The sequence below is a fragment of the Diabrotica undecimpunctata genome, chromosome 8 (assembly GCF_040954645.1).
Source record: "Diabrotica undecimpunctata isolate CICGRU chromosome 8, icDiaUnde3, whole genome shotgun sequence".
Taxonomy (NCBI): Eukaryota; Metazoa; Arthropoda; class Insecta; order Coleoptera; family Chrysomelidae; genus Diabrotica; species Diabrotica undecimpunctata.
The window spans coordinates 31,602,481-31,624,485 of NC_092810.1; the positions used below are offsets into that span (position 1 = coordinate 31,602,481).

The 22,005-nt window shown below is 33.4% G+C and overlaps 1 pseudogene; it reads right to left on the reverse strand.

Moving 5' to 3' along the window:
- Positions 1–279: 279 nt before the first annotated feature.
- The window catches only part of LOC140447395 (uncharacterized), a 35,480-nt pseudogene continuing 13,754 nt past the window's right edge, over positions 280–22,005 (reverse strand).

Below are 22,005 nucleotides of genomic sequence, written 5' to 3' on the forward strand. Positions count from 1 at the left end.
GACGATATAACAGCTGTAGCTGGAAATCAGTGGATGAGAATTGCAAAAGATAGAAAAGCGTGGAAGCAATTGGAGGAGGCCTATGTCCAATAATGGATAAATGAAGACTGAAGAAGAAGAAGACCCGATCTACGCGTTATCAGTTTTTCGGTATTCCTTTATAGAAATAAAACAGAGACATTTGATAAATAATTACTTTATTAGTGCACTTTATCCCTAACCTATAGGAGTAAAATTGACGAAAAAACAAAAACTAAGTAAAAAAATACCCTAATAAAGTATGTACATTAAAAAAATAAATAATACAGAAAAAATATCACAGTAATCTTCAACCAAAAACCTAGCTCTAACAATCTTCGTTCTTTTCTACCTCTGCTGAGCGATACTGTGCTGCTTCATGTACCTCGCGTACATCTGTCGGGCCTGATTCAAAACCTCGTGACGTTGTGTTTCCTCACCATCTTGTCGAAATGCATCGCCATCTCGTTGTAGTCCATTGCTTTTCCATGATATGGTCTCGGTGCTGCATCAGCAGTGTTAAGCACAAGAACATCAAAAACGGGTTCCCGCCCCCGAATTCGTTGGGAGAGGTAAAAGAGAAAGGTTTTAACACTTTCGGTGACCTCCTCGCAGGAATTGGTCATGGCAGGTACGGTTCGTTGAAGTAGGTAGCTCCGTGGTTGGAGGTTTCGAGTCGACCTCATCTGTAGCAACTTCAGGTGCGGGTTTAGCCTCTGGTATAGTGTCAACTGCTTCAGGAGCGTCGAAATCTATGTCGGCTTGCTCGTCTGGCGTGTGGGTATTCAGCTTATTCACGCTAGGTGTTTTTTGATGTAAAGATTTTCCCACACGAAAACATCATCGCTCTTTCTTTTATCTTTTAACTCCACTTCTTTAGTTACAGTACTATCGTTTTTCGCTGGCTGGGGATTCCGACAATCTGTCTACAAACTTGTCACCAAAACACTGTTCTATCTAAATTTTCGAGCTCTAAACGCAATTCTCTAGTTACTGAAGTAGTTAATGGGAAGTACTCTTGTGAATCGTCTGGGCTGGTATCGTCCCCACTGTTGGAAGTCGAAGAATAATGTCTGGAAATACTTGAGCTCTCTGAATCGTCCAGACTGGATTTAGTGAGCATTATTTTTGGTTTTTCCGATGTTTCGAGCTTACTCACGCTACTTAAGTTAAGGAATTCGTTAAGATTTTTTACCAGGCGGCCCTAAAACACAAGAAAATAAAATTAATAAAGAAAAAGCTCCTCTAAAATATATAGCTACTTTCAGTTCATTTTTTTATGTTTCTTAAATTTATTATCTTGATATATCTTCAAATAAAAATTAATCGCTAATAAACTTATAAATAATTATTTTGCGTGTGTTTTTTTCGTTCTTTTGAATGGCGGGGTTAGATTTGCCATTTTTCGCTCCGAAAATCCTCAAAATTTGAAAAAACACATTTTTTGGTTGTTTTTCTCCATGTTTTTAGCACATAAACTTGACTGTCAATAAATAAGGGTTTTTGATATATTTTTTGTTATTTCTAGTAGTGCGATCATGTTTGCTATTCGGATCAAAACCTGCCAAAATATGACAAATCCTCTTTTTTCACAGCACATAGCCTCAACTACATGTAAATAAAGAAATGCTTTTCAATATATTTTTCAGGTTTTTTTTTTTGTAATAACAGTCATGTTGCCCATTTTCAAACTGAAACATACTCTACATTCGAAAAACTCATTTTCAGCGAATTTTTTACATATTTCAGGCACATAACCACATTTAAATGTGACATAATTATACGATTTTTATTTCCCTTCCATTTCATTCGAGTGGTGATTAACATTTAAATTATTATCATTTATGGATTAAATTAATAAAATAATATTATTTAATTTTATATAAGAGCATTTTTCAATTTCTATTAATAATAATTAAATTTTATAAAATTACAAATAGTAAAAAATGTCAAAAGAGTCTATCTTTGTTTATTATGAGGTCTAATAATTTTTGACTTTGCATTGCTAAGATAATAAATAATTGCGACAATGTGAGAACAGGACCCTACAGTTCTTAATCTATTGGCACAGTCACAAGCATTGCGCAAAATACCATTGTACACAAATTACACATTACATTAAGTATAACTATGAGTATAGGCATGTTGTGCCACTTACATATAAAATTAAAGTTTTATGCGTGAAAACGCTTTTAATTGGCTTTTTTTGGTTTTTTGGTTTTTTTTGTCTCTTCAGATAGGTATCCTGTCTAATAAATATTCTCAATCATCATAGGGGATTTTTTTGTTTTTTTTTTCCTATAAATTTAGAACCTAAACATGTTTATAAATTAACTCTAGTCTACGTTGTTTGGAAGTAGCGTAATGGATTATAACGTCATCGTAAAATTTATTAGAGTTTTTGAGAGATTTTTTTTTCTATTGACATTTGAGACAAGCTTGACATTCTCTCTTGTTTCATGGTGTTTGGACAATGCGTTTTGATTCTTTTGAGGCAAGAGAAATCCCGTTCATTTGAGGCAGACGTTGGTGGTAATGAGAGAATTAATGACAATAATTTATTGATTTCTACAACAGTGTGTTGTGATGAATTGCACTATATAAAATTATAGATATCTTATAACTTCCGAAAATATTTGGATCAGCATATAAAACTTTTAATTCATTTTCTAATTTTATTTTATTAAAGAATGATGGATAATTTTTAATTCACCTGTCTAATAAATATCTTAGATATTCTTTGGCGTAACTTTTAAATTTTGAATCGTTAAAGAGGTCAAAAATTTGCAAATCTTCAAACTTCGAAGAAAGAGTATCTATTTGCATAATAATAGTAACCAAAATTTCAAAATGTATTCGTCTTTCGAGATCTGTGTCTGTATCATGCCTTTGTTTTTTTTGTGGGATTCGGAAATATCAAGCGAATCCAAAACGTCACTGCGTATATATTGAAAATTACCATCCTTATCCGAAAATAAATGTTTTTACACGTATCCCGCAAAACTAAATTATTATTGAACGCGTATCGAACAACAATTCATAATAATTGGGAATGATATGATATATCACTAGTTTCACCTACATTTAGCGAAAAGCAAATGGTTTCCTGAATCTCAGATTCAACGTTATTCAAAATGTAACTAATGGATTCTATTAATTAATTTATATCAATTAAACGACGTAAAACTGCGTGGTTATTTTTTACAATTGCGTTATGTTTAATAGCATTTTCACGGTGGGCATTATCTAATGAAACAGAATTTTTTTTCAAATAAATCTAATTTAATCTGGCTGTATGTATGATCTTTCGAAATGTCATGTTTCTGTAAAGCCCTAAATAATTCCTTTAAGTTATCGTAACCAGATTCACACCACGAATTTTTATGTTTGCCCTATTTGTCAAAAATAAGATGCAAGGCCAACAGAAAAGTTTGTTTTTTATTTCACTCCCTGTAAGCCATGAGTACTTGCTGTACCAATTATTCGAAAATAATCTATTACTTACAAAGGATGTCCCTTATTTTTAATATTAATTTGTTCTTTTTATGGAATAGATGAAAACACATTTTGCAAAATATAATTTACAATATCAGATTTATCAGTGCCTACAGTTTCTCCCATATCGTGCACAAGTCCGACAACGCGACTGTCGCGTTCAGTGAATATAGCCTCAGAGGCCACCAACGCGAGTCGCGCGGTCTTTGACTATATGACAATATATGGACGTTATCTCAACGGATTTTTCACGAATTACAACAAATATCTGCTGGCCGCTTCGGAACACTGGCATATACTGGAGTTTGTGTTTGGTTTTCGAATTCTGATGTTAAACTTTATTCTGAGTATATGACAATGTATGAATGTTATCTAGGCGGATTTTTCAAAAATTATAACAAATATCTTCTGTCCCATTGATAAATTGGATGATAAAATATTAAACCCTGAATTTCATTGCTTACTTTTTAAATATTCAAGCTAGACGTGCTCGAAAACGACAAAATTAGCTGTAATAAAAGGTTGTAAAGTAATAAAATTAAAAGCATCGGTAAGCTTTGAAAGAATCACCAAATGTATTTAGATTATAATGCATTTGCAATAATTTGTTGTATTATTATAATCTAATCCCGTCGGTTTATTTTGCTAATATTTTAGTAATATTAGTAATATTTTCTACGCCTTCGGTGTTAGATGTTTTTTGGTTTTACTGTTAGTCATTGCACGTGTTTTGCTAAATACTTCAATTTTAAATTATTTTTGAAATGAGTGATGAATATTGCCAACCTTCGACTTCTAAACGAGGTAGGTGGGAAACTTCTCAGCCAATTTCAGATGATGAATTATTACACATATTATAAGATTCACATGACGCTAGTGACGCAAGTGATGAAGATTTATATTGTGATCAAGATGATCGGACAGACGATCCTAATTTACAAGAAGAATCTGAAGATGATGATAGTGATGATGAGTCTCAAAATATTATTGAATGGTCTTCATGGGTTCAACATCCTACAGTGCTTTGTTTTGCAGTTTTGTTTACAGAGCTTTATTGCTACATTTACCAGGATATTTACCAGGATTGAAAATTAATGTGGGTGGCAGCAATCCTATTGATTACTTCAATTTATTGGCATGTCTATTATTCTATGACCTGATTATTCAAAATAGCAATTTATATGCCGTTGATATTCTTTCTCTAAGTAAATCTGAGAAAAGTAGAATTGCAGCTTGGAAGGATATAACTGTAGAAGAATTTAAAATTTTTCTTGGTTTGTTGTTTCACATGGGAACCATAAAAATTAATCGTATGAATGATTATTGGAAGAAAAATCATTTATTTAGTATTCCAGTGTTTGGACAATACATGAGCCAAAATCGTTTTATGTTAATTTTGCGTGCCTTACATTTTAACAATGGTAATGACAATAACCAGTCCAGACTTGCCAAGATATCTCGATTATTAGATTTTTTTATAATAAAATGGAGAATCTTTATTATCCAGAAAGAAAATTAGCCCTGGATGAATCTATGATTTTATGGAGAGGAAGACTTAGTTTTCGTCAATTTCTCAAGGGCAAACGACACAAATAGGGTGTCAAACTATATACTTTGGCAGAATGTACCGGGATGATTCAACGCATATTAGTTTATAGTGGAGCTAGTGACCCTGTAGTTGGAGGACGTAATCATACGCAAAAAGTAGTGCTAAATTTGATGGATTCGAAAATAAATGTTGGTCACTCCTTGTATATGGATAATTTTTATAATAGTGTTCCATTGTGTAAAAAACTACTTTTGGGTTAACACTTATCTTACAGGAACATTGAGAACAGGATGAGCGGAAAATCCACACGAAGTTGTTTCTCAAAAATTATAAAACAAAATGAACTGGTGAGTGCTTACAATAATAAAGGGATATGTGTGTGTAAATGAAAAGATCAGCGAGATATTTTAATGATCTCTTCCGAATTTGGTCATGAAATGGTTCCAACAATATCTAGGAAAGGAATTGATAAAGAAAAGCCCCGTTTAGTCGCTGAATATAACAAAAATAAAGGTGGTATTGACTTAGGCGACCAGATGTTAAGTTATTATAGTTGCGAACACAAAACTATGAGGTGGTACAAAAAAATAGGCATACATATTTTTCAAATTATGCTAATCAACGCATACTATTTCTATAATAATTCTAATACAAAAATGTCATTGTATGACTTTCGATTGTCGGTGATTGATAGTCTTTTGGGACCAAACCCAAAAATCCCTCGAGTCAAGAAAAATTTGACGTTTCATTTGCCATCCCATTGCCCTAAATCAGCTAATGGTATTACTGGTATTACAAAACGACGATGGTGTAAATATTGCTGGCAAACTAAAAAAGAAAGAAAGGACTCATTGTTTTATTGTGCGGAGTGCCTTGAAAATAGGGATTGTGTTAGAAAATTGTTTTAGACGTTTTCACGAAGAAATTGAAAATTAGATAATTAATTTGTTTTCTTGATGTTGTTGCCATTTAATAATTACATATGTTAGTTATCTAGGTTCATAATTATATCTTTTCTCGATCAGATTATTATTTTTTTTTTAAGTTCAACCGACACATTTTCTGCCCTGTGGCCACCAACGCGACTCAACGCAACTTTTTTTTTGTGACCAAATTAATTTTTTTTGTACCCATATTTATTATAAATGACTTTTTAAAGTGTACCTTAAAAATTAATTAGTTTACATAAATACATCTCAGTGGCCCACTGTTTTCCCTTAAAAAAAGAGACGGAGCTGAACGTGTTAAAAAAGAAAAAACATAAAATATATCAAAAAACCCTTTAACTATTTACGACAACGATAACTTATCACAGTATTACTTTAAAAAATTAAAAACAAATCAATACAAAACGAATCGATCGATACGCTCTCAGGAAAGCCAGTCAGTGCACTATCACTGTACTTATCCCGAAATAACATTTCATTTGCGGTCAATACCAATGAAGCATAGGCAAATTCAATTCTGCCGTACCTACCGTTTAAATACATACGGAGAGAAATGTATATTTGGTTGTCTATCGACTAATCTTTCATTGATTTTTACATGTAAATCGTCAAGCTTGGGATCGGCTTGCCGAAACGGGTCTGTATAAGAATTCAACAGTCGGATGCATGACTTGGATCTGGGATCATTAATTTGAAAAGTGTCTTGATGCGTAGGGATTACTTAACGCTCGAATTGATTGACTTCTTTTAAAAACCATGAATAAAATTTAGTCTGTATTATCTCACAGATATTTTCTTTTTATTTCAAAGAAACAAATGACCTATTACCCGCAATAATTAAGTATTGAAATATTGATTAAATTAAATATTACAAAAATCTATAATATCTATAAATGTGTGGGTCGGCACTGCCGACCCTGACCGGCCGCCACTGGTTGAATTAATTTTACTCTCTAGTAAAATGCAAAGCAGATCGTTACGAAATTATTGACAAGAAATAGTTATGAGTTTACTCGACGAGGGGAGTCAGTTATACATGTAAACATTTCATTTAATTAGCGATATGTGCTAAAAACATAAGGAAAACAAAAAAAAAATGAGTTTTTTCTCATTTTGAGGATTTTCCCAAGAGATTATTAAATGTGGCATCGGAAAGGCAAAAAGTGCATCCTTGACTATGTGTTCTGTGTGAGAAACAAAAATAAGGCTCCTTAAACGTTATGTGTACTCAGTGCTTCTGTACGGAGTAGAAACGTGGACATTGAAGGCGGAAACTCTATCAAAACTTCAGATTTTTGAGCTATGGTTATACAGAAGGATCCTGAAGATACCATAGACATGCAAAGTCACCAATAAAGAAGTACTGCGGAGTATGAACACAACTGCGGATTTGGTCAACATCGTGAAGAGCCGTAAGTTGGGACATATAATGAGAAATCAAGGCAGATACGAGCTACTTCAATGCATTTTGCTTGCAAGGTAAAATTGAAGGAAAAAGCCCCAGGACGAAGAAGAATATCCTGGCTTGCTAACTTGAGAGCATGGTATAGAAAATCGTCAACACAGCTATTTCGTATAGCAACTAACAAAGTCATCATAGCCAGAATGATCGCCAACGTTCGGAACGGACAGGCACCCCAAGAAGAAGAAGGATTTTCCGGAGTTAACATGGCAAATCTAACCCGCCATTCAAAAGAACGGACAAAAATACAAGAAAAATAATTGTTTAGTAGTTTGCCAAAAATTGCCTACATAACCTAAATTTTTTTTTTAATTTCTTAGCTCAATTTTAATCAAAATAATTTGATAAAAATCAGGGGGTTTTTTGGCATTAAAATGTATGTTCATGAATTTTTTCAAATTTTTAAGCCAATGGATCGCTCAGAATTTTTTTTTTTTCGAAAAAAACACATTTTTTGCAATAGGGCACCCCTGAGGCCACATAGACAGATAAAAATTTGGCTAAAGGGGTTTTTAAATAAGTACTTTCGAATACCTAATCCCAAATAGGAATCCAGACGAGTGCAGATTTTACCATCTTATCCCGTTTGATATTCGTTTTATTCTTAGCTTAACACCGAATTAACTTCGTAAAGTCCTTGGATATACAAGTTACAAAAAGGTTAATATTGGTGTAATAAACAATATACAGGGTGGTCCTTAAGTAATTGTACAAACAGGAACCGTAGATTCTGCACTTTAAAATATTACGATTTAAGCCAACTTGCTTTAATAAAATGTTGACATTAAGAAAGATATAAGGTGTTAAAGTGGAAATTTAAAATTTTATTGTTCGCTATAACTTTTACGTTTGTAAATATTTTTGGACAAAACTTTACAGTTGGATGCTTTTGAGTAGGATAAAGTATAATTTTATACTTACTTTAATGTAACTAATAGAGGGCGCCACATGTCACATGTGTGGCATAAATTTGCGCTTAACTTTTTTGCTCTTTAAGTTAGCTCTATTTGTGTTAAAAAATATTAAAGATACATTATTTTTACAAAGAAAAGTTATACTTGTTAGTGACCTGAAAACTCAACCGTTTTCGAGATAAATGCATTATATAGGTCAGCTGCACAATAATTCTTAGTTTGATATTTGTGCGGTAAAGCACTGAATACCTGTAGATAAGCATAATTCATAGTTTATTCTTATTAAAACAACTCAAAGATGATAATGTAATATCACAAAATGCTTTGTTATATGTGCTAAATGCCTTATTGGAGAAAAGATATTTCATCTTCTTCTTTAGGTACCGTGTCCGTATTCAGACGTTGGCCGTCATCATGTTTACAATTTCCCTTTGCTATCGCTTCTTAAGTTTCTATAAGGCGTTGTATTACTTTTTCTCTATTGTAAAATGTTAAAAACCCAAAATATGTGGTTTATGCAAGACACAGACAAGGTACATAACCACATTCTAGAGAGAAGGCAGTTAGAAAATACTTAAATACAACTTTTCTGAACGTTGGATTGGTCGTAGTAGTCATATTCCTTGGCAATGTGGTGAGATATTAATACATTTATTTAATTCATAAAAAATCCGAAAAGAATACTTATTGTTCATTACGTAAATTGTTTCTTCTTCTTCTTCAAGTGCCCTGTCCGTTGCGAACGTTGGCTATTAACATGGCAATTCTGATCTTATTTGCGGCGCTTCTGAATAGTTCGACCGATGTGAGCCCGAACCACTTCCTCAGATTTTGGAGCCACGAGTGTCTTCTCCTGCCTGGCCCTCGCTTACTGTCTATTTTTCCCTGGACAATCAATTGCAGTAGACGGTACTTATCGTGTCTCAATATGTGGCCTAGATATTCAAGCTTTCTTTGTTTAATTGTATTCACGATTTCTTTCTCCTTTCCGATTCTTTGGATTACCTCTGTGTTGGTGACATGTTCGGTCCAGGATATACGAAGAATGCGTCGGTACACCCACATTTCGAATGCTTCTAGTTTTCTCGTGAGCGTCTCCGTCAGCGTCCAGGCCTCCACACCATACAGTAAGATCGGAAAAATGTAGCATTTAACTAGACGTAGTTTTAGGGGAAGAGACAAATCCCTGCTTATGAGGAGCTTTTTCATATTGCTAAATGCTGCTCTAGCTCGTTCTATTCTCGCCTTAATTTCTGTGGCCTGTTCCCATTTTGCATTTACGTTGGTGCCAAGGTACACATAAGATTCTACATGGTCAATTAGCATGTTACTTATCCGTAACTGTCGAGCAGGCTGTTGCTTCCTGCTTATCAGCATCCACTTTGTCTTCTTGAAGTTGAGGCTCAGGCCGTATTCCTCACTAACTGAATAAACTCTTTCCATTACCTGCTGTAATTCGTCTATGGTACTGGCAAGGATCACCGTGTCGTCGGCATATCTTATATTGTTTGTTAACTCGCCGTTTATTTTTATGCCCTCATTTGCATTTTCCATACATTTATTAAATATTTCTTCGGAATAAATATTGAATAGGAGTGGGGATAATATACAACCCTGACGGACACCTCTTTTGATCTGCACACTTTTAGTGAGTTCGTTGCCAATTTTTGCTCTTGCTGTTTGACCCCAGTATAGGTTTGCCACAATTCGAATGTCCTTGTCGTCAATACCTGTCTTTCGCAGAATATCTATCAATTGTTCATGATTGACATTGTCAAATGCTTTTCTAAAATCCACAAAGCACAAATACACGTCCTTATCAACGTCTCTACACCGCTGTATAAGCACCTGGAGAGCGAAAATTGCTTCTCTAGTTCCAAGTGCTTTCCGAAAGCCAAACTGCGATCTATCAATATTTGACTCACATTTATCATATATTCTTCTATGAATGATCTTAGTGAACGCTTTAGTGACATGATTAATCAAGCTTATAAGCCGGTAGTCATCACAGATCTGGGCCTTTGGTTTCTTCGGGATTGTAATAAATGTTGACTGCAGCCAGTTCTCCGGGATTTTACCGCTATTATATATGTTGTTAAAAAGTTCAACTAGATTATCAAGGAACTGTTTGTCTGATTTACATAGGATCTTTAATATTTCGCAGGGTACATTGTCCGGACCTGCTGACTTATTGTTTTTTAGTGCTGCAATGGCATCTTCTATCTCCGATTTAAGGATTGAAGGTCCTGTTTCTCCTTCTCCATATAGGTGATCATCAGTCCTGTCAGATGCAAATAATTTTTCTATGTATGATTTCCATGTTTCTAAGATCGCTGATGGCTCCGAGATAAGATTTCCATCGCCATCTTTTATGCTGTTGGGTGACTTATTGAATTTCCTCTTGTTTGTCATTGATTTTATTTTTTTGTGCATATTGTAACTGTCGTATTTTCGTTCGTATTGTTCTATTTCCCTGCATTCGTTGGAAAACCATTTTTCTTTGGCTTCTCGAATTTTCGTTCTTATGATTTTGTGGATCTGCTGGTATTTTTCTTCATTTTTATTCTTGAATTTACGTCTTTCATCCATCATATCCATTATCTCATCAGACATCCATTCGTTCTTCTTTCGTCTGTCACGCTTTAATAGAGTCGCGCATGTTGTTTGGATTGCTTCCCTCGATTTATCCCATCTCTCTATTATGTCCGACGTGTTCTCGTTAATGTCGTTTATTTTCTTTCCTAGTTGTTCTCGTACTTTTATTTCGGTTTTTGGGTTAGTGAGTTTCTTAATATCAATTGTGTTTAAATTAGATCTTTTGTTTACCCATTTTTATTAGGACAAATAGAAACTAGAGCACAGGTATTGAATAACACATATGTGTCTTGTTTCATAATACTTTTGCTACAAATCTAACCTGAAAGACATTTTTACAAAAACATCATCGTTGTCCTAATAACCGGTATTGTTATAAATATAGTAAACACATAGGCAATTTAGTTCAGCATAATATTAGTTCGTTAGTAAATCATAATAGTCCATTTGTTAGAGATGTAATTATAGTCACTCGTAAACTGTAACGTAATCATATAAATAAGTAATGTCATCGATATATTCATCCATTATACATTATACATTATAGCCACCACGTAGCCCCGAATTTAATCCGCTTAATTTTGGTGTATGGGGCGCATTAAAACAACGTGTCTATAAGAACCCCATAAACATTGGCAACCAACTATGGGAAGAAATAAATACTGCAGCAGTTTCTTTAGAACAAATGATGCTATTTAACATGAGACGATCTTTTATGGAATATATTGACAAATGAATTAAAGAAAATGGTGGGCATATCAAACACTTACTTTGACAAAAAGTTATGTTATTTAGTTTAACTATTTCTTAATTTGGTTTGTAAACAAAATGTTTTGATTATGACTTTAATTTAACATAAAACGTAAAATGTTTGATGTAAAATCCTATTATTCTGTTATTTTGTCAAATCGTATTATTAATTATCCTGCTGATATATTTATTTTATTTAATATTTTGTTAACTATTAACTTTAGTTAAAGGTATTTTATACCAAAATTCAGAAGTATTAATGTTTTTGTCTATTTTTTCTTCGTTGCCTGGAGTAATTGCCTTAGATCAGAATTATGCAGCTGATTTTTAAAATGAGATTATCTCGAAAACTGTCAAGTTTTGAAGTTATTAACAAGTATACCTTTTTTTTTGTTAAAATAATGTATCTTTAATATTTTTTATCCCAAATACAGGTAACTTAAAGAACAAAAAAGTTAAGTGCAAATTTATACCACGTATGTGGCATAAGTGGCGCCCTCTATCAGTTACATCAAAGTGTGCATCAAATTATAATTTCTCATATTTAAAAGTACCCAGTTGTAAATTTTTATACATAAATGTTTACAAACATGAAAGTTATAGTGAAAAATAAAATTTTAATTTTGCACTTTGTATCTTTACAGGGTAACACCCTGTATCTTTCTTAATATCAATATTTTATTAAAGCAATTTGGCTTAAATCGTAATATTTTAAAGTGTGAATCTACTGTTGCTTTTTGTACAATTACTTAAGGACCACCCTGTATAATCTCAGTAGGTATATGAATGTTTTTGTTTTTTTAAGCAACACAAATGTTAAATTTATAACTGCTGTGTACTTTTTCTCAAAAATTTACGATATATTAGTCAAGGCTAAACCAAGTTCCTTAATTATCTCTTCTCTTCTCCCTGATTGTATATGAACACATCGTTATTTCTAATTGTGGTCTTAGTTTATAATGAAGGTTTTAATATTACCATTTTATGATAGTAATTTTTATTATATATAGATCTTTAACTACTAATTACTGAGGATATAAAACAACTACAGATTACTACCACAACGGATCTTACTTTAAAAACTCTCTTATACTCAACACAGCAAGTATATTAAGATAAATGTTTGACTCACCTGATACGGCCTACTTTCTTCCTCCTCTTTAATGGAATGTGTCGCGTCCAGTCTATCTAGCGAGGAAAATAACTTCTCCTTGAGATCCTTAAAATGACCGGTCCTTTTGGAATTTTTTATCAGGTTCGTCATACTGGAAGAAAGACTGGCACTTTTTCTGCTAAGCATTTGATGAGCGTTGATTCGATTATTTAGTACTACGGAGTCTGATTTTTGCTCCAACGGTGATATTGAGCGAGGCCTTAATTCGGACCTCAGGGAGCAATTCGATATATCGCTAGTTTTCGGGGACATGTCGCTATTTTTTGGCGAAAAATCCAAGTTTTTGGGAGAAAAATCACAGTTTTTGGGAGACTTCGGACTGATTTCGCCAGGTTTTTGTAAAACAGCGTCGTCCAAACTTTGATATTTGGTTTTAACGACTGAAATAGCTTTGGTTTTACTAACTGACTCGTCGAGGCTGTGGTTCTGTCTCTTAACTTGCTGGTTTTTCTTGGAATTATAACTACTAAGTGACATAGAACTGCTTTGACGTCTTAAGGCTATGATTTTCGTGTAAGCGTTTTCTCTTGGTGTTTTTACCAAAGGACTGATAGGAGGTGTTGATATGGTCGGTTGGAACATTGTGTCAAATAATTTGAGTTCTTTGTCTGGCGGATCGGCCGGAAGAGAACTCCAAAGGACTTCGAGCATGCGCAGAGAATCTTCGAAAGCAAACTCCCGCTTCATTTCGAGAAGCAACCAACGGTAGCAGAAAAGAAGATCGTCAGCCTAAAAAGTGACATTGTTTTAGTCATTGCTTTCATGTATTCACTGTTATCACCATTTTACCTGATGTATCTTCAAATAATTATAAAACTCGGGATCATAATACAAAATTCCTTCGGCTAAGTGAGTGAACTTCTGAGTCATGGCAATGCCATCTATCATAAAATTGGTGCACAACCGCTGCATCAGTGCGCAGAAGCAGATATAGGCGTGAGCTTCGTCGTTCATAGTAACCAATAGCGGGGATGCCAAATCACTCATTCCTTGACAATAGCTTACTTTGGGGTGATTGAGAGCGTAGCTAAAACATAGATAAATCATCGTGATTTTGTCAAAAATATCACGTTCGTTTTGTTAAACTGTCAAAGACAGACTAATTTATAGATTGCTACTTTCTGAATATTGCGTGTCGATAACAATTGGAGGGAAAATTTGGAATAATATTAAAAGACCTGAATTTCTGCCATGAGAAATATTGGAATATATTATTGGAATAATTAAAAAGGTCTATAGCAAAACAATCTTAACAATACAGCTACATAACCTAACAATGAATATGAACAAATTACTCCATGAACCCCAAACATTTATCTAAATTCCCTTTCGACAATTGCACAGATCAACCGTATGCGACCCCCACGTTTCATAAAACAGAAATTTCAAAATATAAAAAACGCAGTGTCTTTCTTTCTATTGGATTGTCGCAAACATCTTAGCTCAATAAAGCCGTCTGAGGAATTTAAATTACCAGACAATTAAGTAATGAACAGTAGTGCTCGGTTGTATTTTTGTTTTGTTTTTTTAAGGCGTTTGCTTTTAATGTTGAGTAATCTTATAGTTGTTGTAGCATCAAAAAAAAAACCTACAAATTATTTTGTAAATACGAATTCCACCAGTGTTGTTTACTTATAAACTTACACACCATTATCTTCTGTAATGACCTGAAGCTTTTGAAATAAAAAAGCGAAACGTATTCAATAAATATATTTTTTTGCCAACATAAACCTAAGCATTCACCTGTTGAATAATATATATATATATATATATATATATATATATATATATATATATATATATATGTATATATATATATATATGTATATATATATATATATATATATATATATATATATGTATATATATATATATATATATATATATATATATATATATATATACCTATATATATCTACGGTGTAGGTAAAAGTTTATGGTCGGTATAGTAGAATTTAACAGGATATCAAACACAGATATAAAATCATATTTTCACCCACCTCTAATGTATTCTCGTTACCACGTATTAAAGTCAAAGTGTCCTTACTTTGACGACGCGACGTTGCCAAATAATTTTGTATGAAGATTTTTTATTATGGCGTCATAATGCAGTTTATTATTTTTATTGGGAATAAGGCACAATGTGACTTTAAAATAAGCTTATTTTGATATTTAGATTTCCAATTCAGAAATCGTACTTAAAATACGAAACATTAATAATGAACATTTTTATTTATATAAAACGATTTCCGAAGTGGAAATCAAAATGTTAAATTACACTTATTGTAAAGTAAAATTGTGGCATATTCCCAATAAAAAACAGTAAGCTGCCATTCAAATCAATTCGCCCAAATGTGATTATCTTAAACATTGTTCAAATGCTAAAAAGACAACAGATCAAATAAAACCCATAAGTTTGGCAACGTTGAACTTCCCCTCTTTTATTATTTCCACTAATGCATTTTCGACGATATAAAGGCCGGAATTAATATACCTATCTCTTTTTAAACAGGTGTTTCTCACTCCATCTCACGTAAGGTCTATACCGACCATAATATAATTTTTACTTTTTGACCACTTTTGTAGGGAGGGGTCCACAGATTTTTACCAAATTGTACCATTGACCAAAAAAACGTAGCCTATTTTTTAGCCCCGTAGGTGCCACTGAGCCGGAGATATGTCCCTCTAAAGGGTTAAAAATAGCCCTTTTTAGCCTATATTTGAAGAACTATTATATCTGAACCCAGTGGACCGATTTTAACTCACAAGGTCTCGTTTTTTTTTTTTTTGTTATAATGTCAACTTTCTGATGAAATGATTTACAAAACCGCAAAATATAAGTTTCATTTTATAGGTCAAGAAGATCGAAGAGAAAACTTGAAAACCTTAGGATTTTCATTGAATTGTTAAAATTTAATCAAACGAGAAAAAAATTGTAGAAACCGGTAAATTAAAGAATTTTTAAATACCTTTCAAGCGAGCACTGGTAAATTAAAATCCATTTAGTAGATTCCAAGATACAGCTGTTTAAAAATAGTTAGTTTTTTGAAAATCGCATTTTTATTATTTGTAAAGCGATAGTACTTTTTCCTGATAATCACAAATTGCATAAAAATTAGGTAAAGGTAAATCTATATGTACACAACAATGTCTTGATCTTGATTCTTGATTCTTGATCCGGATCGTTGTTAATTTTTTTTTTTACCGAAATTAATACAAATTTAAGGAATAATATTTCATTTATAATTCTCCCTTCGTAAAGTAGATGGGCCTTGGATCAAAGAAGCATATAAATGAAATGAAAATGGAAGATCTTATTGTTACGTTACGTATTTCCAAATCTGTTAAAGATAATCCATGGTTAGGAGGATAATCCAAGGACTCTAATCATCCATAATCCATTTAGTCATTCATTAGTCTGCCATAAGTCCGTCAGAAGGAACAACAACTAGGAGTAACTGCTTATTTCCATTTTAAGATAGACAACAATAAAATTATAAGACCAATGATACATGAAGACAAGATGATAGAGCATTTTAGGGCAGTTCAATGTGTGAAAAGAAAGAACATTATTTTTTTCTTCTGTAGAGAAGAGAAAGAAGAAGTTGCTAATACCTTATTCATTCATACTAAAACTAGTAGAACATGGTTTATTAAAAATTATTACGCTTACCTGACGGACATCTTCGGGAAGTACAACATGCGAACTGATCGGTGGTTGCAAACGTAAAGGACGCGTATTTGTTACTCCGCAGCTAAAGCGTATGATGAAATCCAACTAATCAACAAAAGAGATTCTATAAGACGCTTGCGTCATCTCTTAAGGATCCTTTGACCAAAACAAATTTAATGACCAGACACTCTTTTAAGCCGAAATAAGTTATACGGGGATAGCATAAAAATTACGGCGTGAATTAAAAGAAATTAAAAATTGTAGGTTCTTTGGATCGTTACACTTTCTACTATAATTTGGTTATATTTGCACATAAATGTATTCATTCAATAAAAACAGATACAAAAATAAAATACTCACGTAGTAAGAATATTGAATAAAGAAGCGATGTTTTGATTATCGTCGCTACCAGCATAGAAAGGATGATGTCTGTCAGTTCTTAGTACATCCTTTCTAACCATTCCAGTCGTATAGGCCAGTTCTCCCAACACTTGGCCTTGAGCAATTGCAGTCTTCCAGGTTTCTTTTAAATTTACGTATTCCGATGCTTTCTTCTTAATATAGTCCATTCGTTCTTTACCAGTCATGCCGCTGGGATACACGTTCAGCAAATGTTTCCATACTACTTTTCTAGAAGCGACACATCATATATATAAGAACAAGATTGAACACAAAAGAATATACATACCTTAAACTAGGTTCAATTCCTCCAAAATAGATGACAGATCTCAGTTCTTTGGCATACATTATCTGTCCTACTGGATCTAAAAATCTCCGAAATTCTGCATCGGATAACGGAGGTCGGGGTGGTTGTAAGGTAGTATTGCCATCTTCTCCGAAATTGAATGCTCTCTGAACCAGATTAAGAGTTTTTCCCACCTAGAAAATACCTTGTATAACTTCTTTTATTTAACCTTTAAACTACCAACGTTCCCATTTTGGGAACACCTATTAAAATATTTTTTTGGGATTGTTTATGCAATTATTTTTGTAAATCGCACTACATATGTTTTGTAAAGGTAAGGGGCTTGCTAGTTTATAAAAAATTTTACTTAGATTTGGGTTCATTTTCTTAAAAAAAAAAAGTAAAAAGCATAAAAATTCAATTTTTTTATTCGTTTTACGCTTTTTGTCATCAAGTCCGCAAAAATTATTCTATTGCTGTTATTTTTTCAATTAAGGTAGTCAATTGACTACCTTAATAAATAGTTTATACTGCGCTTGAATTCTTTCATTACTTTTTGAAAAAAATTGTCGTCAGCCATGTCCCAAAATGGGAACGTTGGCATCATTGAGTACATAATATACCCTAATAAATTATGTTGGTTCTGTTAGCTCGTAAATTTTCAAGGGCAATAACGATTAGGGCAATGGCCTTTCGAGTAATAATAAAAATTTAGGAATAACAAATACTCGATCAGAGCTGTTCAAGAAGGACACATGTGCACTTAACTTTTTTTCTGTATGCATTGTTTACGCTGAGAAAATTAGAATGGATACAGAAACATTTTTTGGGCAAGTTTAGAAAAATAATTTTTCAATTAGGGTCTAATTCATCAGTTTTTCTTAAGTCTTCCTTCTTTCTTGAAGTAAGTACATAACTAAAAATAAAAATCTATTGGTTCAGTTTCTTTTGATACATATATCTTCATATTTTTTACTAAGAGCACAGAAGGCTTTTTAGAAAAAAACAAAATATGTAAAATAAGACAGTCTTATTTTACATGTACCGTTCTCTTGAACCATGTTTCTTAGATATTTCATTGTTTAAGGAAATCCGTACGCCGACACAGACTATTACAGGATGCTTTGGAAGATGTGGAAACCTCAATATCCTCTGACAATGATGTTGTAATAGTTCCTCCCATTTCAGGAGACCGAGATATTGATAGTGACGAGGACATTCTTGAGGACCAGATTTTGGACGTGGTTGACATGTCAATAGAGGTTTCTGGTGAGGTAGAAATTCATGATGGTGATACCGAATCAGATGACGAAGGAGAATCAGTTAGAAGTCAAGCACCACAAAAATGGAGAAAATCTGAAAAAGTGGCAATCCAGCAAGAAGCCCAAGATCCACCTAAAGTAGGAGCCGAGCATATGGGTAAAACGGAGTTTGAAATATTCTCTTTGTTTTTTACTCCAGAAATTATTAATTTATACGTAATCAAAGCGAAACTTACGCTCGAAGGCAAAATTTTCATAATTTTACAGTTTCTGATGAAGATATTCGTCAGTTTATTGGCTTGCTCCTGATTAGCAGATATCATAATCTACCCGGTGAAAATGACTACAATCGTTTTCATCGTTCTTGGCGTGTGCGTGTAAAAACACTTGCAATAAGTTGTTTCATCTGTCTTTCCTTGTCTAAGCTCGATTCGTTTACCTCCTCCAGTGGCGGAGCAAAATGTAGCATGTCAAACGAAATAATAGTTATAAAAGAAAATTTTAAATTATTTTTCATTAAATTTCTAATAACGGAATATACGTATAAATTGCGAAGAAGTATTTTTCTAGCTTGCAGTACAATAGGACAGGATATAACGAAAAGTACATTTTAAAAGGATTTTGAAATATACCCAAAAAAGTGTTAGTTATTTAACCAACTTTAATTAAAAAATGATACAGATTTTTTAAGTTTTAAGCACTGTAGCGAATTCTGAACTGTTACAACGTACTGACCTTGATTAATTAGCTAATCAGTCAGCGTCTTCACTGGAACTGTCTTCATCATTGGAATCTTCCGCCAAATCGATGATAATCCTACTTTCATTTTCATCATATGTGACCATTTTTGCCGAGTCGTCCTGAATTAATTTTTCAGTATGGTTAACACAACTCGCCCACACTGCAGGTGTTGCCTCAGCTAATGCATCGCCCCAAACTTTTTTCACTGTTTCATCTCCACGTTCATGTTCTCCAATATGACGATCATAGTATTGTTTAGAAATGCCCCAGACCAACTCAATCGGATTATATTGACAGAGATATGGAGGCAATCTCAAAACCTGATGCCCATGTTCTTGGAGTAGCTCGTCTATAACGTACCTGGTATTTTGTGGTTTATTCTGGCGACAAAGACTCAATAGCTCTGTCTTGCCCGAATCGTCGTCAAAAATTATTTTTTTCGCTCGTAACCATTCTTGTAAGTCCGATTTTTTCCAACTGGCATTCGGTAACTTTTCTATTAAAGAGCTATGGTATGAGGCATTATCCATAATAATTAGAGCTGGTTCCTCTAACATTGGTATCAGCTTTTCGGAGACCCACTTTTTAAAAGACTCTTTATCCATAGAATCATGATAGTCTGCACTCTTCGATTTCGTAGAAAACAGTAATCCAGCATCTTTAACAAATCCTTGCCTACTTCCGGCATGTAAAACAACAAAGCGTTTACCTGTATTTTCGTGTCCTTTTCTGATGCTTTTCACACAGTCATCTTGCCAAGTACGTTTATATGCCCCTTTTAGGAATATCCATGTTTCATCTAAAAAAACGAACTGAAGTGGGCTTGGACTTAAAAAATTTCTCATATAATGCCTCGAAAAATACAGTCGTTTGGAGACAATACATGGTTTCTCACATAGCACTCGTCTACTATTTTCTATTTTGTATGAAAACCCACAATTTTTCATAAGACGCCACAAACTTGTATCAGAACCGTCATAGAGATGCTTGTTTCTTAATTGTGTATTTAGAACTTTAATTGTAACGTGCTCTCCTTTTGCTTTCATGCCATACAGTACATTTCTAATCTCTCCTTTTATAGTATCGCTGACATCATTAGTCTTTTTTTTTTTGTACATTACGTGACTCTCCTGGTGTAGTAAGAGCTGCCCCTGTCTTGTATTCACTCTTTATTCTTGTCACTGTGCGAAGACTGATTTTCAAAGCGTCCGCTACTCGTTCATGTACCGATGATAACGAAAGCAAAGGTCCGTTGTTTTCTTTTTCTTTTTTAAAATACTCCAATAAATGAACTACACATTGTCGCATTTCTCCTGTTATCGTTTTTCCCGGCATTTTTTTTTTATTAAATAGAACAATTAGTTATTCACAACAAAAAATAATAAGTAAAACTGTTCGGAACAAATTCCAACATGACTGAGTAAAATCGACTAAACAACATAAAATATCAATGGTAATTGCTACAATTATAAACCTATTAGCCAGCTCATTCAAGAACAATGCCACAAGTCATTATTGCAATGGGTATCGGAAGAGAGAGAGTTAATTTATAATAAACTGGAATTTTTAAGGTGTCGAGAGTATTATTTTATGTAATGGAATTCCACACAGTAAGAGCTCAAATTATTAATTAATTAAAAACTGTTTACATATAAAAACTATTTCATCAGCTACTTCAAACCTGCACAGATCAGGGTACCATGTTAAAAAAAAACACGTCACTGCTAGCTATCTGTATTCGTAAAGAGGCCGAACTTATCACCGACACCGTATCGGCCAAACGCATCGGTGTTATTGCTACAATACTGGGAGACGTGAGTGGTCTCTTCATTCCCTTCTCATCGCACTTTACCATGACGAACGTGACTCGCACAATTGAATTACGCATCTGTGTATCAGAGAGAGACGAATATTAAAAATTCCGTAGTAGCTTATTTCAGGCACACGCCAAGAACGATGAAAACGAGTATACTAGTCAACGGCGTATGAGATGCAGGCTCTAATTTTTCAGAAAACAAAGAGCCATGAAAAATTCAGAACAATAAAAAGATATTTTCACGTTTTGACAACTCTAATTTAGCTAACTCAAAAGTAGCTAAAGTTTTACCACTTTTCGAAAAATTAAAAATTAATATTCAGCAGTTTGGAGTTTTTCATAAACATGTAAGCATTGATTAATCAATGGTTCCATATCACGGCTATCACTTGGCTAAAATGTTTATAAAAAATAAACCAATTAGATTCGGATTCAAACTATGGATGCTCTGTGGAAATGATGGATATCCATATAACTTTGAAATTTACTGCGGAAAATCGGGAAATCAATCAAACTCCCTTAGGAACTCGAGTTGTAAATAATATGTTAGAAATTCTGCAAAATACGAACAGATATACTTTGATACAGGAACAGGTATATTTTGATAATTTTTTCACCAGCTACTCCCTTCTGAAATCTTTATCAGAAAATAGTATACAGGCTTGTGGTACAGTTCGAGAAAATAGCATCAACAAATGTCCGTTAGATTCATCGTCAACCATCAAAAAACAAGATCGAGTGACCTATGATTACAAATCAGATGGCGATGTTATTTGTGTCAATTGGAATGACAATGCTCCTGTAATAGTCGCAAGTAATTATTTTGTAGTAACCCCTGTTCACAATACAACCAGAAGAGTGAAGTCTGAACATAAAAAATATGTAACTCAACCAATTTGACAAGACAATATAACATTGGAACAG